Source organism: Gymnodraco acuticeps, unplaced genomic scaffold, assembly GCF_902827175.1.
Source record: "Gymnodraco acuticeps unplaced genomic scaffold, fGymAcu1.1, whole genome shotgun sequence".
Taxonomy (NCBI): domain Eukaryota; kingdom Metazoa; phylum Chordata; class Actinopteri; order Perciformes; family Bathydraconidae; genus Gymnodraco; species Gymnodraco acuticeps.
Window position 1 is genome coordinate 2191141 of NW_022990701.1, and position 17731 is coordinate 2208871.

The 17731-nt window shown below is 41.6% G+C and overlaps 1 protein-coding gene across 1 annotated transcript in view; it reads right to left on the reverse strand.

The window, feature by feature from the left end:
- The window catches only part of fbxw7 (F-box and WD repeat domain containing 7), a 137768-nt gene that overhangs the window by 116781 nt on the left and 3256 nt on the right, over window positions 1-17731 (reverse strand). Inside the window, exon 2 of the mRNA XM_034231255.1 lies at window positions 4495-4637. The gene's annotated coding sequence lies outside the window, so the exon portion shown is untranslated. The remainder of the gene's footprint in view (window positions 1-4494; window positions 4638-17731) is intronic.

A 17731-nucleotide genomic window follows, 5' to 3' on the forward strand; every position in this document is an offset into this window, starting at 1 on the left:
ACCAAGGGTGTGGGACGGTGAGCCTCCCCTCAGAGAACATAAGAACAGCCAAGCCCACCCTCCCAATTATTATTGCTATTATTATTATTATTGTTGTTGCTGCTATAATGCAGGGGTATTCAATTGCATTTCAAAGAGGTCCAGGTCGCTGTCTACCTTTCTCGTTTTTGAGCACACCATTTGAAATTACTCCGACTGTTTCTCTCTTCTTGTCTCGTCTCCGTGTGTGTGTTTGAATCCATCGTGCTAACTCACTGAATGCACCAATTTGATTGGCTGAGTAACGTCACCTCCTTAAAACATTAAACAATAACTTTTGTAAACCTTTTTATCTTTATGTTTTAACATTTTCAACATTGTGGATGAATCCTTATATGCTCCCGGCAACACACTGAACGTCAACTTTGCCTCCTTATTACACTCACCCCTACTTTAGTGGGAACAATGAGTCTGCGTCTTTGATGCGCACATGCGAATGATGCGGGGATGCAATGTAGACAGGAATAAACGCAGATCATCCTCTGGCTGTAGCCTTGACCGGTACTTGCTTTAGATCTAAGTAAGTATTATTAAATTAATTATATAATTAAAATAAAGGGCGGTGCCGGCCGTCAGCGAACCGAGCCGGCCGTTGAATGTTTGGCTTGTCCTGCTACTGCGAGGATAATAAAATGGCGGCTTCACACATTTTTTTGGAGTTTTACGGGCCGTGGTTTGCATTCCGCCCAGCCAATCAGACATAGGAACCTTTTTCTCCCACGAAAGTCCCTGCTCTCTAGCAAAAGGGGGTAAAAAAGGTTCTGATGAACTCATTTTAGTTCTGGCTCTTTATATCGGAACTAAAGTGGGAAAAGTACTGCGGTGTGAACGCGCCTATTGATAACGGCTCCCAAAGTGGGTAGGTCTGAGGACGAAACGCTTGCGGCTCCGTGTGTACGGTACGCCCTATACGATCATTTCATGAAAACGATGATGCCATAGCCCCGCCTCTCCCGCTCACCCCCACGTCATTGCTGATGCGTTTTGCCAACAACAACAACAATGGCGGATCACAGGGTTGCGTTCGTGCTCCAGACCAGTGTTTCCCCTATATTCAGGGGTGCACATAACTTTTTTGCCCTGGTTCTCAAAGGAGCACCTGGAGATGTTGCTTGGTGCTCATCCTTAAAATGAAATAAACCGTAACTTTTGAGGGGGTCTTGACTTTATTTGCCAGACACACGGCACTGTACACACATGCAGAGGTGAACACAGAACACACATGCAGAGGTGAACACAAGACAACATTAGCACGACCAGTAATCCTACAAGCTGTCATCACTCCCTCCTGACTGTTCTCCTCTCTGTCTTCCTCTCTGTCAGACATGGTAGCTGATGATGTAGGCCTACTACTTTCTCTCTGGTTGAGTCTGCGATTAGCTGCTTGCATCCACAAGTCAACAGCTGGGTTTGGGTCGAAAGTCTCTGTTGTGATCATCTTAGACAAGTGGATGTAATCAAATAAGTATGTGAACATAACCAATAACAAATTAATGTAACTTATTTTATTTGTGTTGTTGTTGTTCATATCTTATTTTATAGTTAACATTTATTTATGCATTTTTTTTTTATCTCCAGTTTTAAAAGATATTTTTGGTTACTGTCCTATAGTATACATTAGAATGATTTCAAACCTGTTTATCCCAATAATTATAAAGGAGTGCCTTGGAAATATGTGTTTACATAAATTGTGACCAAACCGTTTGAGTTTAGACTAAAGTTAACTAAACACTCAAGAGTCCTTTACCTCACTGAGCTGTAGTTATCAGCCTCTCAGTCTGACTGGAGAGGACTCTCCCTCCACATTATTGTAGAAACATCTTCTTCTTATATAGCACCAGATTCTAATAACAACAGCACCGGTACCGGGCGGTGCGCCCTTCTCTCTCTCCCTCGTATTTTGGCTGTGAGCTGCGGGCGCCAGATAAGCCAACATCCCCCATTTTCATCACTTACAGCGCCCATCGTACAGAGCAAATGAAACGTGTAACTTGGATTATGAATATTGTTACATCAAGGCCGAACATTAGGATGAGCACCAACGGTCAAAAATGTTTTTTTCCCTCCCAGAACTGCCAGCGCAGAGCCTCCCCAGATCTGGCGCCTATAGGCGAACATCTATAACGACAGTGCTACGGGCCGACCCCGAGTTCATATGCAACTCGCAAATCAATCTCAATCTCTCTCAATCTCAATCTCTCTCTCTAAATAATTAAAATAATAATAAGTGGCAACCCTTTTTGATTGTTTGTTATGTGGATTTGTAGTATTTGTGTTACTGTATGTTCAATAAAGGTGCATTTTGCTAAATCTTGAGACATTGCCACCAGTGTTAATTTTGGCAGCTGTTTTTGATTTAGTCTTAGTCACATTTTAGTCATTTCTATCCTTCATAGTTTTAGTCTAGTTTTAGTCGACGAAAACTCAAAACGTTTTAGTCTACTTTTAGTCGATGAAAAATTACATTTTAGTCAACTTTTAGTCAAAATGTTTTCTTTCTTTAAACCAATTCAGTTCGGCAAATACAGGTTTCTGACATTGGAATCAAGGTGACAGCATCAAGTGTTGAAATTCGTAAAGCAACATTTCACTCTCTTAACACTTTACTTATAATATATATATAATATCTAGGGATGGGTATCGTTAAGGTTTTCTACGGTACTAGTCTTATCGATACTGCTTATCGATCCGGTACTTTAACGGTATTCTTGTATTTACTTTTTGTTATTTTTTAAAGGGAAAAACTAACAAATTGTTAACCGAATTAATTGCTTTATTTAAATGTGAAATAAATTAAATATATATAATTATGTTAAAATATTGAACTTTACTTGAGTAAAATGTTGAGGTACTTTTACTTTGCTGGAGTATTTAAATGTTTTGCTACTGTGTACTTCTACTCCACTACAGTTCATAGGTAAAAGGTGTACTTCTACTACACTACATGTATTAATACCTTTAGTTACTTTCAGATGTGGATGAATGATGTGAAATATAATCAAGTGTTAAATCAGACTTTAGTTCCACCACAAAGTCATTCAAACTAGCTGCACCTTTACCGGCTTTGAGAACACTTTAATGAACAATCATTATAAAAACATATCATATATATTATTCTGAAATGGACCAATCTGCACAATGACTACTTTTACTGTCGCTACTTTCACTATATTTTGATGATCATACTTTTACTTGAGGAACTCTTCCTACACTATGGTATTTTTTTACTTAACTACAAGATCTGAGTACTTCTCCCACCTCTGCACACCTGATGTGATAAAGTTACTCGTAATTGGGGCAACAGAGCTACGAGTTAAGGAAGTCGAAAATTGTGCATTTCTCCGACTGAATACGACGCCTTTTGGCCGGCTGTTTGGACAGACTACTCTACTCGTGTCAACGCGAAAACACTAATGGCAAACGAGCTTTGTCCACATCGAGCCTTGTAGAGTATCTCTATACTTTTGAATGCTCCGTCCCCGGCAGATCTCTGTGTGCCGCTTCAGCGTGTCTGTTAGGCTCCGCCCCCCGCACACAGAGAGACACAGGGAGATCGCTCTTCTGGAGTGAAGAGAGCGGAAATAATGATATTGCAAGTTAGAAACGTAAGATGCATTTTGACAGACAAGACGGACAATTGGGGGGAAATACCCAGCATTTTTGAATGTCCGATAGTCCACCATTAACACCTTAGTCCCGTCTCGTCAACGAAAACTAAATATACATTTCGTCAAAGTTTTCGTTATCAAGAATCTATTTTTAGCTCGTCATCGTCTCGTCTTAGTCATGTAAAAAAGGTCGTTGACGACCATTTTTCGTCATAGTTTTCGTTGACGAAATTAACACCGATTGTCACTGTGTGTACTAGGCGTCAAGAGCCTTTCTTGTGCTGGCAGACACATGGAAACATATTGGCGGGGTGCACTTCGCACGAGCACACAAAAAAAAAACACGCGCTCCGTGCTCACATTTTGCTTGGCCCGTGTTCCTTAGCACTGCTGCTATGACTCCATCCTAGGGGAAACACTGCAGACGCTACTGACCATGATACAGATTTTAGTGCAACATTTACAGCTCCTCTACCACAACCATCAGCAACAATAATAACATAATATAATGATAATAAGAATAATCGTCATCGGTCTTATTCGCTGCTTTTGGTGTATTTTGTGGCGGAAGTACAGCGCCACTTACACGCCCGGCATATGTACTACACAGCGTCTCCAGCGGGTCGAGCAGTCTCGTGTGGACGGACATGTTTCTTGAGCCGATTCCGTGTGGACGGAAGACTGTTTTGATATCGAATTTGGTTTGCTTTCGTCTCCGTTTCGTCTCTGTGTGGACGGGTCCTAAGCCTGTGGCTAAAGAGTACAAGAGCCGAAGAGCCAATACATGAAAACTGGAAACGGCAGCAAAGAAGAAACAGTTTGCTACAAGACACAGAAAGGGCCAAACCTGTGAACGAAGGGTCCGTGTTGGGGCTCTGGAAAAGCTTGCCACTGCTTTAGGATACAGCGTGTTATCTGCAGCAGCGCAGACCGTCCCCTTTGAAGTGAAGCCGAGTCACTCACTGAGCCCGGGGCACTGGAGGTGGAAGGCTGGAGAAAAAGTAGAGAAAGAAAGAAAAGGTGAGATAAAAACCACACATCGTAGAAATAAACAAAACATGCTCGTTAACTTTCATCTTGTAATGTACAATCCACCTCAAAGAGTTTATGGCAACTTTGTTTGGAGAGAGATTAGGTCATGTCATAGTTGTCTGCATTTTCTACAGCTTGTTTGGGGAGGCCTTCTTTCCTCACAGGGAGTAATGGAGTAAGCATATGGCGGCCATGTGTGGGAGAGCGATAGGCTGCAGCGGGAGGGGATGAACAAGGGAGACAATCAGATGGTAGAAGTGTGGAAAGTGAATTGACAGAATGTTTGGCTTGCTCCTTCTGTTCACTGCAATTCTCCCTCTAGGATTATCCTCTCTAATAGACTTACAGGCACTTTGACTGAGCCGCCAGCTGCCCCCGTCCCAAAGGAAAGCCACCCAGGTCAAATCTGAGGGAGGATATCCTACCATGACAATGCAACACATTCCTCAAATGCCTTTACGTCTTTATAACATCAAAATAAAAAAGAGGAAGCACGTAAAATGCAGAAAAATATAATGTAAATCAATCTAAAAAACTGTCTTGATTTGGAGCAGGAGGAATCAGACCGTAAAACATTCATGGATATCTGGTGCATTCATGTCTACTTAAAGCCGTCAAGTTGGGATCAATTCACACAAGATGAATTTTGGAGCGAGAGTAAGCGTGACCCAACCTACTTTAAATTTGATAAACAGTAAATAATTCATCCAGAAGAAAGGGAATGTGGGCCACAGAACTGATCTGCACAACTTCAAACTGACATGATTTCCAGGCAGTTTCTATGTTGGCAAACCGCACCATGAAAAATTAACACATTGTGTCAAATCCACACACCAAACACCGTGTTTCAGCCATAAACGGTAGGTTTGATTTGCACTACGTTAAAGATGGAGGGGCAAAATGTTCCGATAAGGCGTACATTTAAGGGAGAAATAATGATTTTACTAAACTGTGCATGCATATTTTTAATCAGGAAACAGTATGAAGGGCAGACGATGAAGAGCGTGCCAGATAAAGACACCTGCGAGGCAGAGACAAGGACAGCAGCGATCTGGGCTTTTTATCTGATTAAACTGAATTTAGAAATTAATAATAGACGTAATTTGTTGCTGTCCTGCGCCCAAGGACACTTGCTGCTTTTCCATCAAGACATCTAATCACATGCTAATTTAGACAAAAAACCTGGCTGACTGTGTAGGAAACTAACAATACACACTTTCCTTTGTACCAACATTCATTTAACCGCACGTTGGTGGATTTGTCTTTCCCATCCCTCCTCAGGCAGATGAAATGCCAACTAATTACTAATCAGTAGCTATTCAACATTTTACTTTTTAGAGGCAAGTGAAGACAATATAATATTCTAATGATCAAGTGATTGGAAAAATAAAGCACTAGGTTTTTTTTGTTTTTTGATACATTTTAAAAACGTATTCTTTGTAACCTGAATACGGAAGAAAACATTTTCCTTTGGACGCTGAATCAAATAACCTTTAAAATCCTACTTTCTTCCCGTCTTGTTCCATTTAGACATATTTAAATGTCTTATTGCTTTTGTCTGTTTCTAATTGTATTTAAATGCCATTTATGGTCCAATGTTTTTAAATGTTCTTCAGTAAAGCACTTTGAGTTGCCTTTTAATGAACTGTGTTATTCTCTAAATAAACTTGCTTTTCCATGCTTCGTGTTCACATAATGGAAAACTAAGCATGACACCCGCAGAAATCAAAACACACAACACAAGATGTATAAAACAATGAAAAAAGGGCGTAATCTAAAAAACAACGATAAAACCAATATAAACCCAGATTTGAGTGACTTGTAAAGGCCTGCTTGTTAAGCAGTCTGACGGGGTCCTGTTGGACCGGCAGACAGCGGGAACCCTCTGACCGGCCGAGATAAAGAAGCCTCCATTCACAGAGACAGCCGTTTCCATGCCAACAGGAGGACCTCTGCTGGGAGAGGCCTCCTTTCAAACGGTTTTCATCCTGCACCTCTGCTGCAGCCTCGGAGAAGGACTGGTCATTAGAGGGGGAATGAGTAGTGGGTGGCAGTGAAGAGATGCAATTGTGTTAAAAGCAAGATGGAAAAGGTTTGCGCTGAAAACCCCCCCGAGCCTCGACAGGAAATCACACCAGAGGCTGCAGATGGATCTGTGTGCTGGAGATACTTATATCCTTTCACACTGACATTGTGACGTAGTAAAAACCTATGTTTGTGGACAGGCTGAATTCATTATGGCTGAAACAAATGTTCATATTCAAAATCAATTTACGAAAGGGAATATTTTAGAATCGTATTGATCCATTTCTTTATATACCCTTGATAAATGGTTGAATACAGTATTTGGTATCATAAAAAAATAAAAGTGTCATCATTACTTGTTCGGAAAGTAAATGGCTCAATATCTTTTAAATATATTTATGTTGCCGTGAAAACACCAGATTTAAAAAGGGGCCCACATAATGCTCATTTTCAGGTTCATATTTGTATTTTGTACCTCCACTGTGACGTAATGTATAAAAGTGCTTTATATTAGTCATGTCCTGACTAGTGTTGCACGGTGTACCGATACTTGAAAGGTACCGCGATACCCTGCCGTTAAAAACGGTACGATTCCTCCGTTTCATTAGAATCGGTACTTTAAGAATGACGGGGAAAAGTACTCCGGTGAGAAAGCGCCGTTTTAATAAGAGCCGTGTGTGTTCAGCGCTCTGCTTCCACTCCCTGCACTGCAGCCGTGCCTGCTGTCCCGCCCCTCTCAAGCACGTTCTAAGTCCCTCCCCTCTCTCGTGCACTCGGCCACGCGCTAGCTGCCAGAGCATGTGAGAAAACGAGAAGCATGGCTGCAAGTGGGAGTGCAACTGCCGCTGCGCCTCGGCTTGTTGACACAAAAGATGCCAGAAGCAAAATTTGGAAGTATTTGAGCTATATCTCTGACAGTGAGGGCAAGCCTACGGACACCACGAGGCCTGTCTGTGAGACATGTTTTAGATCCCTGCAAACCAAGGGAGCCAACACATCAGACTTGGCTCAGCACCTCGCCAACCGGAATCCAGAGCTGTTTAAAGAATTTAAAGACAGACAGGTTAGCGAATGTGATAGATAACATAATTACATCAAGCCCATGCCCTCACATCTAAGTCTAACAAGTGTAATTTATTTTGTGACAAACGAGGCAATTAATGGCAATGATAACGGTCTAATATGGCCATCTTTTTAGCTAACTTACCAATGTGGCTAACATCTGCAATATACATTTTGTCAATAATTATTTATATTACTGTACTATCACATGTTAATAAAATATAAAAACAATTATATTTTATAAAACAAAAAGTTGTTTGAGATGATGCTTAATTTTATTTAATACGAATACTTGTCATTTATTTTGTTTATTGTTCTCATTGTTTAAAAGTTTGTGTTCTGGTTCTGTTGTGAAATAAAGCACAATAATTACATTTAAGACTGTTTCCCTTTTTTTAAGAAAAGTATCGAAAAAGAATCGGAATCGCAATTCTTGACTTGGTATCGGTATCGAAACCAAAATGTTGGTATCGTGAAAACACTAGTCCTGAGTCCAGTCTGCTCCGTATTGCCTAAAACGCCTCGATATGCGGGAGAGAAACTCTCTCTGGCGTGAACTTTGGGAATGTAGCTTTTGCAGACCATTAGCATACAAAAAATACCTATATAACACACTAAAGGTAAGGGAAACCCCAAATAACATAATAGAGCTTCTTTAAACCACTGCGTTTATTCAAGTTTCTCACTGGAAGCTACATTTTAAAGAATTGCATCTTAAGAAGACATGCTGATGTAAAACATTTACCATTTCTCAATTTTACTAAATCGAGCTTCAATGCAGCGTGATGTAACTGTTGCTCAATGCGCTAACAGCTAATGCTACTCCTCCTGGCGATATTAACACAGATCTGCTGATCAAACTGTAGCCTTATAAGGAAAGAAGTCTCGCGTCTCGGCAGGTTAATTAGTGCCACGCTGTCAAAAAACAATACAGCTGGTGGGGCTGCCCTTTGTGAAAACACTGTCTCTTCATTACATACACACAAACGTTAAAGGATACTGGGAAAAAATGTGCGTGTTCAGCTCCATTAAACAGAGAAGAGGCGCATTCACACCGCAGTACTTTTCCCACAAAGGTTCATGAGAACTCTTTAGTTCTCATTAACTAAGTACAGATCGCGTTCACACCGGAATAAGTCCCTGGGGGAGGATTAGGCAAATGAAGCCGCTGACGTCACTTCTTCTTCTTCTGCTTTGGGTTTACTGGCAGGCCGCAAACCACTTCACGGCGTATACTGCCGCCCAAAGTCCCCGGCCGGAAGTCCCCGGAGTTGGGGACTGGCTTCAGTTGAAGCTGCTGGGAGTCCCAGCGCTTGAACTTTGACCCTTATAGATACTGTCTTTTTACATTAGTGAGCCGGATCATTTGGCTCGGCTCTCTTAAAGCGCGGGCTGTTTCGGCTCCCAAACGGCTCTTCATGTTACCACAGTTTACCACGGAGCCTCAGTTTCTCCGCTGCGAGGCTCTGGTGCTCGCAGGTCACTCGCGTGCTCCACTAAAACCCCTCCGCTCATCGCGTCCAAGTTCCGTTTTGTCCGGTATCAGGCACCTTCGATGTCGGGGAAACGATCTTCAATACTCCGAAAAGAATCCCACCAGACTCCGTTGCCCCTCCAACAGAGGGATGTCCTTGTCCTTTTTCCTTTTCAAGCAATAAATACTCGATCTTCTCTCGAATTATTTATATTTTTGGATGCCCTCGGCTCGAGTTCAGGGCGTCCCGAGCTGAATAAGGGCGTGAAATTACGGCAAGACGCCCCCCTGGCGGAAACGCTGTTTTTAATACATGCACTATTGACTTGTTATGTCCCAATCTGCAACTTAGTCTCGTCCCCGCACTAAGTCACACAGCGTTCAGTGCAGCCAACATCAAAGCAATATGCCTGGGAGATGCCTCTGTGTTCATTAACCAAGTCAGAGCTACATGGCACAGCACTGAATTATTAACGTGCTCCTTGTGCCTCACAGATACAGAGCCATTCACAGCTGCACAACACACCCACGCTCCGCTGTAGATGCCTGCACATCTCCAGTTAACCCTGAAAACTCATTAAAAAGCATATTAAAAAACACAGACCAGAAAATACCATCACAAGATCGATGATAGCAGTATAGACAAGGAAAGTGTACGATAAAACGGACTATAAAACAGGGAAATTAAAGATGTATTTAAGAGTGCATGACAAGACCAAAAAATTAAAGTGCTGGATAATAGCAAGGGTTAGGAGTGAAGAACTTGGAAATGTCATGAACACATGATTTTAAGATACACATGAATAGGGATATGTAATTCAAATAAGTAGGGATGCACGATATTGGTTTTTTGAAACCGATACCGATAATTTCCTGCTTCTCAAGACCGATACCGATACCCCATAATAAAAAAAATGTACGCCACTAATTATTTGAACGCGATTAACGCATGTGTATTTGTTTTCCTCGGCCGCCCCGTAGTTTCAGAGCGCATCGAGTTTAAAATACCATCTACAAGCTGATGCTGACAGCCCCGCTCCTGCCGCCCGCTTGTGGCAGACCACACTTCCACGCTCACCGGCAGGCACCGACTGGCTGTTGGGAGGACCGGGAGGGTGTGTGTATGTGTGGCCCGAGCGAGCGAGAGAGAGACCTTACGTGCATTGTTGTTGTTAGCATCTGGTGCTAGCTAGCTGCGCTAACGGATATAAGGAGCTGTTTAAATGAAAACAGAGGAGCGACATTTCGCCACAACTGCGCCGAGCAGTTGACTTTATGCAGGAAGCCAGACAGTGGGACATTGTACGAAAAGTCAGCACACTCAGCACGGATAGTGCGCAACATGATTGCAGCGTCCAGGCAGCTCCGGTTCGAGCATATGCCTTGAGTTGCACATAGCGCCAACGCCCATACCACCGACTACATGTTTGTTTACTGTCCTGGCTTCACGGCCGCACACTATTTACGTCACAGCCAGGCATGAGTTAGGGAGCGCTGGATTTGTGAAGAACTCCCCTCTTCCTAAAACACTAATACCACAGTACTGGCAAAACGGGAGGAGCCGAGTGAAAAACAAGCGCCCCTCATCCCAATCCACCCACACCGCAGTATTTTTTTCTTTTTTTTTAACCCAAAAAATATATTGTATATTGGCTATTAATACTGGTATCGGGTTTATCGGGATGACGTCATAATTCCTAATATTGGACCGATAATTATCGGGCCGATAATTATCGTGCATACTTACAAATAAGACATCATTTAAGGAATATAAATCAACTCTTATAAGACGACTAACAACTTTACACACAACCTGATTAAAGCCAAACGTCAGCATTACTTCAATTATTGTTCGTACAGGTTCCATGTTACAGGACATTAATAATGAATATCTGCAAACATTACTCTATATTAGTGTTGCACGGTGTACCGATACTTGAAAGATACCGCGATACCCTGCCGTTAAAAACGGTACGATTCCTCCGTTTCATTAATATCGGTACTTTAAGAATGACGGGGAAAAGTACTCCGGTGAGAAAGCGCCGTTTTAATAAGAGCCGTGTGTGTTCAGCGCTCTGCTTCCACTCCCTGCACTGCAGCCGTGCCTGCAGTCCCGCCCCTCTCAAGCACGTTCTAAGTCCCTCCCCTCTCTCATGCACTCGGCCACGCGCTAGCTGCCAGAGCATGTGAGAAAACGAGAAGCATGGCTGCAAGTGGGAGTGAAACTGCTGCTGCGCCTCGGCTTGTTGACACAAAAGACGCCAGAAGCTAAATTTGGAAGTATTTGAGCTATATCTCTGACAGTGAGGGCAAGCCTACGGACACCACGAGGCCTGTCTGTCAGACATGTTTTAGATCCCTGCAAACCAAGGGAGCCAACACATCAGACTTGGCTCAGCACCCGCCGACCGGAATCCAGAGCTGTTTAAAGAATTTAAAGACAGACAGGTTAGCGAATGTGATAGATAACATAATTACATCAAGCCCATGCCCTCACATCTAAGTCTAACAAGTGTAATTTATTTTGTGACAAACGAACGTTTTTATAGTTTGACGAGGCAATTAATGGCAATGATATCTGTCTAATATGGCCATCTTTTTAGCTAACTTACCAATGTGGCTAACATCTGCAATATACATTTTGTCAATAATTATTTATATTACTGTACTATTACATGTTAATATAATATTAAAAAAATTATATTTTATAAAACAAAAAAGTTGTTTGAGATTATGCTTAATTTTATTTAATACGAATTCTTGTCATTTATTTTGTTTATTGTTCTCATTGTTTAAAGGTTTGTGTTCTGGTTCTGGTGTGAAATAAAGCACAATAATTACATTTAAGACTGTTTCCCTTTTTTTTAGAAAAGTATCGAAAAAGAATCGGAATCGCAATTCTTGACTTGGTATCGGTATCGAAACCAAAATGTTGGAATCGTGACAACACTACTCTATATTATTACCATTATCACAATTTCCCTCCAGAATTGAACCTCAAGAGAAGCAGCAACTGTGAAATATAGAATAATTGCAAACTTCAATTAACACCACATGCCTTATTACAATGTGTGAACACACCCAGTATCACTAAATGTTGAAGTTGAAAGTATCTATATTTACCACAGCTTCAAATCGACTCATAAGGCAATGATGCTACATTCACCTGTTTGCAACTTACGAATGATGTATCACTTGTATATAGACTCTTATGGCACTACTTCTATTCTATTTTATTGTATTTACTTGCACTATTTTATCTGTGTTATTGTGTTGCACTGTTGGAGGAGCCTGGGACATAAGATTTTCATCGACATAACTACACTGTAGCTAAGTACGAATGACAATAAAAGCCTTGAATCTACTGCGCAAGCTAGCGTGTCTCACATTAATGCGGCTAGCAGTATCTAGATCAGGGCGAATCAACCCCCGACCCAAAGACCACAGAACTCTTGATACCTGGCCACAACGAAACAATATGATGCAACAAAAAAGTAATACGTATACAACTTTGTGGACTTAAACCGTTTTTCCTTTGTGCTACCTCTCCCTACTACCTCTTGTAAAATGCCCAACAACAGGATACACATTTTTTATGCAGTTAACAAATCTGTCATCAACTGCTTAGTTACTTGATCTTTGCTGCATTACTAGCTAGCTAACATGATACAAAAACAGATTCAAAAGTCACATCTCACTATTATGATAACATATTTATAACCTCAATACCTTTTATTTGTCCCCTCATAAAATCCCTTAATGGAAGTATGAGTCCTTTACAAAGCCTACAAGATGATGCCAATCTTTCTATAGATCTGTAAATGTATTAAAGTTGTAGGGTGCAGGGATGCTGCAAAATCCTTATTTACAGCTCACTATCGAGTGTATTATGTAATGGGCAGTGAATACAGAGGAGTTCTTTTGGACACCGTAAGCAGGAGCTTTTTTGAAGGAGGTAGGAAGTAAAAGGGCCTGAGGTGTGCGTTTTAATATACACACATGTGACCTACTTACAGCCTAACCTTTTTTCCCAGCCCTCCTTGATGTTTGTTGTCTGCTGTTGCCCTAAATTTCCGCTTGATGAGATCCTAAGAGGGTTTGTTTTCAAGAGATTTCCTGGAGATGGGAGAGCCCTCTCTCTCTTCGAGGTGGAGCTCCCCACAGAAAATCCCTTTAATTTCCTCTTTCCTTGATCTCACTTTCTCTCGAGTGCCTCTGCCCACACACACACTGACGGCAGGCTGGACCTTTGTAGAGGTCTAGCTCTGCTAATCTTTTTGATTCTCCTCTGTACGTTGTGTTTCCTTCTATACACACACACACACACAACACACACACACACACACACACAACACACACACAACACACACACACAACACACACACACACACACACACACACACACACACACACACACACACACACACACACACACACACACACACACACACACACACACACACACACACACACACACACACACACACACACACACACACACACACACACACACACACACACACACACACACACACACACACACACACACACACCACACACACACACACACACACACACCTCCACTTGTTCCTTTCATCGACTTTCTCTCCGCCAATTTCTCCTCACTTTAGCTTTCCTCTCATCTTCCTTCTGTCCTCTCTCCTCCAGAGACTTGAAACATTCTCCTGAAGGACCCCACTATTTTCTGAATTTCTTAAACTACGCTCGATGAAAAAAGCCACCTCCTCAAAGCTTAAATAATTAAAAACACTGACAACTAAGTCCCTCAGTAACCAGTTCAATTGATCTCAAAAAACATAATTTTCAGTTACAAAAAGGGGTATGTTTAAAGATGGGATTTTTTGAAAACAACATTCCTACGATGGACTAACAATCTTTCTTAACCGTAGTACCTGCAAACAAAACGCTCCACATCATTTACCAATATAACAGTTTCCCTAGAGCAGGGGGGTCAAACTCAAATACACAGTGGGCCAAAATAAAAAAATGGGTACTAGTCGAGGGCCGGACTGGTTCAATGTTTGTTGCAAAACTTATTGAAATGAACTTATTGCACATATTAAACCTGGAACTAACTCAGCTTAAATTATTGCCTATAAAAACAACATTAAATAATCAGTTGCATTCATTTCTTATGGCTCTATCTGCAGAGTCATTTCTTATGATTACATTTCTCCACAGGCCAACAACAACGAAACTATTTCCCTCAAAGAGAAAACCACACATGCCCTGTTGTCGTGAGAGAAAGTGCAGAAGGAAACATCCATTAAACTCAGGTTGCTGCTCTGTGATGCTAGTTCAAGCAGATACTTGGCATCTCATCTTGGGTGCAAGTTCATCAATGTTTGGGCTCAGGCTCTGAGCTGAGGAAACCCTCAGGGTGGAGTGAAGGTGTGCGTGCAATATACCGGCGGGCCAGATCTAATAGGAATTAGAAATTATCCTGCGGGCCGAAATTAAATCCACCAAGGGCCTGATTTGGCCCCCGGGCCTTGAGTTTGACACATGTGCCCTATAGGATTAAACTTCATGCTACCACTATGATACTCTCGCATCTGTCTTTGTGCAACAGCTGAAAATGCTAACGTCAACCTAATGACACAAAGACTGTGCCGCTAAAGCCTTTCTTCAACCTGACAATATAAAAGTGCATACTCCCTCTCTCTTCATCAAGCCTCGTTACCTTTAATTGTGCCCTCAATCCTTTACCCTAGCTCCTCTCTTGACTGAGGATGCTCATCAAACCAGCATCATCAATTATCCCAATCCAGCCGATGTCATGAATCACATTATCCAAATGTCCCTTTTACTAAAAAAGTGTTTTGGGTCCCAAAGGCCTGGAGGACTGCCCATTATAACAAACTGCACTCATTGAGTTGCTCAAGCACTCCACTTCAACACAGACGCTCTTCTCTTCAGTCCTCTTCCTCCTGGACCTGTTACACTTCCTCCAAGACGATCCGCCAGATGGTCCTCTCCGTCCGCGGTATTCCCAATGTACGGCAAAATATTGAAACACCTACACTGTCACTGCCTCTTCCGACTCTGGTGAAACTTTATTTCAAAACAGAAGATGCTGCACGCTGTTTTGAAAAGATCCTACTTCAACTGTTTGCTCCAGGTTTCATTTTTTCAGATCTTGCCAGAAGTTGCCAAAGCACTGAACAATGACCGCCAACATTTACATGAAAACAACTTAATAGAGCAAACCAGTATGAATTGGGATAAAACATAAACAGAGGGCACACTGGTAGGAAAAGGGTAACGGTCATGCCCTGGACTTCCTGCTCGATGGTCGAGAGAAAATACACAGAGGGTTGATTTTGAGGGATAGTACGAACCTCACCTCCGAGCTGTGAATCAAGGGTATAAAATACAAATAAAAGTATATAGTATAAACTAGGGCCGCACCATATATCGTGTTGTGACGATAATTGCGATATGCGCGATATTCACATCGCAGGACGTGCGATTTATTTTTATTGTTTTAGGACTTGCGATATTAAGTAGGCAAATTAACTCAAACACGTCATGTTACAATTCTTTTGCCGCTTGCTACAAAAGGAAAACTTGCGAGGCTCTCATGTCAGGGGTACTTGAGTGAGTGACATGCAGGCTCTGCATGCACAGCAAACCACCGATCACAATCAAATCTCCAAAGCAAACGGACCCGGTGATTAAAGGTAAACACACTGAATAAAGTAGTTTCATGTGTTTCTCCAGGGCAGTTCGGCGCTGCTAACCGAGCTAGCTCAGCTTGTTGCTCTGATAACTTAAGATCCAGACGTCCGTGACTAAAATCCTTCATCCGGTTAAATATAGTTAAAAAAATACCAATTGTATAGCATTAAAGTTCAAGAAAGGATGGTTTGCGGGAAAAACTGTATTTTCTTCAATTCCTGTATGTTTTCATATCGCAATATATATCGCAGGGGGGGGGGGGGAAAATCGCAATGTCAGTTTTTTTCCAATATCGTGCAGCCCTAAACCAAACATACCTGGTTAATTTCTGGCAGTGGACTTTTGTTGCAAGTACCAGAATAAACTATATTTCAAGTCAACTCGAGATACTTGAAACATGTGGCTTTCCGCACGTCAGATTTCTACCCAGTCAAAGAAACAAAAAGGTATGTGCCTTGGTCATAGTTAAGATAAAATGTACCTCGTACAAAAATTGACAAATGTGTCTAGACAAGCCTCCCCCGATCTACAATTGTATTCACAAAACAGTGACAAAGGACACAGTACAAAGCATAATGGGCATATTAAATCAGGAGGAAAGAGTCTTCCTCTAAAATCAGTTTTAACAGGAAGTTGCAGTTTCCCCTATTACTCCAAGCTCCAAGTGTACATGGTTAGTTTCATAAGTGGGTAACATTCAGTGGGATATGTGGTTGCCTACAGGAAATATCTTATTATTCCATCTCTACAACATAAGTTGAATCAGTTAGTCTTAAAATAGCATGCGGGTCACAAATGTGCTTTGGATATTAGTATTTAATTACAAAGTGGAGTGTTATCTCCAGGAATGTATGCCACCTGAAACTCTGCCCCTCCATTGATATGCTTAATAACCCATTTTACTCCCACCCACATACGAGCTTCAAAGCCAGGAAACCTCACTGTCCATATGAGAATGGTTTTAGGAAGGCCTTGAGGTCAGTTACAGAGCAACAGCCAGGACTGTGGGAATGTGAAGCTTTCCACAAACAAAGTCTAAGATACCCCTCATCTCTCTCTCTCTCTCTCTCCAGGCCCTGCGGCAACCATCTCAGCCAGACATTATATTTCATCACACTGGTCCATGTGAACGGAAAATATGCCATTCTCGTCTCAATATTGTCAGCCATAGCTTTCTGTAATCTTCACTTAGTGACAGAGCCTCAACAAATATGTCCCCCACAACGTCATACAATGAACTGAAGGGTTATTCATAGAGCATGTTTGACTCGTGTGCTAATTTAAAACGAATCTTGTAGCTGCTTGGTTTGAAAATAACAAACAGCCTTTTCTATTCATCACAACGCGATATAAAATTATGAATTAATGTACCATTACCAGACCAACAGTAATGAGAATGTAAATGCCGTTAGACCATAGCTACAATATTATTTGACATCAGATAAAGGGAAAAGGTTCCCCCACTTACAATAGATTCCCAATTCAACCTGTTAGTTCTCTTGTTTTTTCACACTACCGAATAATTCCTCAAGTGGTGGTCACCAAACAACTGTCATGATCTAATCTTTTGATCCAATTACTGCTTTCTCAAGACAAAAGGAGAAACCGAACAGGCTGGACTCCAGAAAACATAGCTGTTCTTTAAATCTAATAAACAAATGTATTTGTGGCAACTGTGACTAACATGTCGTCCTCATCAGACCTCTTCTATAATCTCTTCTAAGAACAATACAATATGACACTTATTGCACTAAAGTATTCATTCCAGTTGATACTAGGGAACAACACT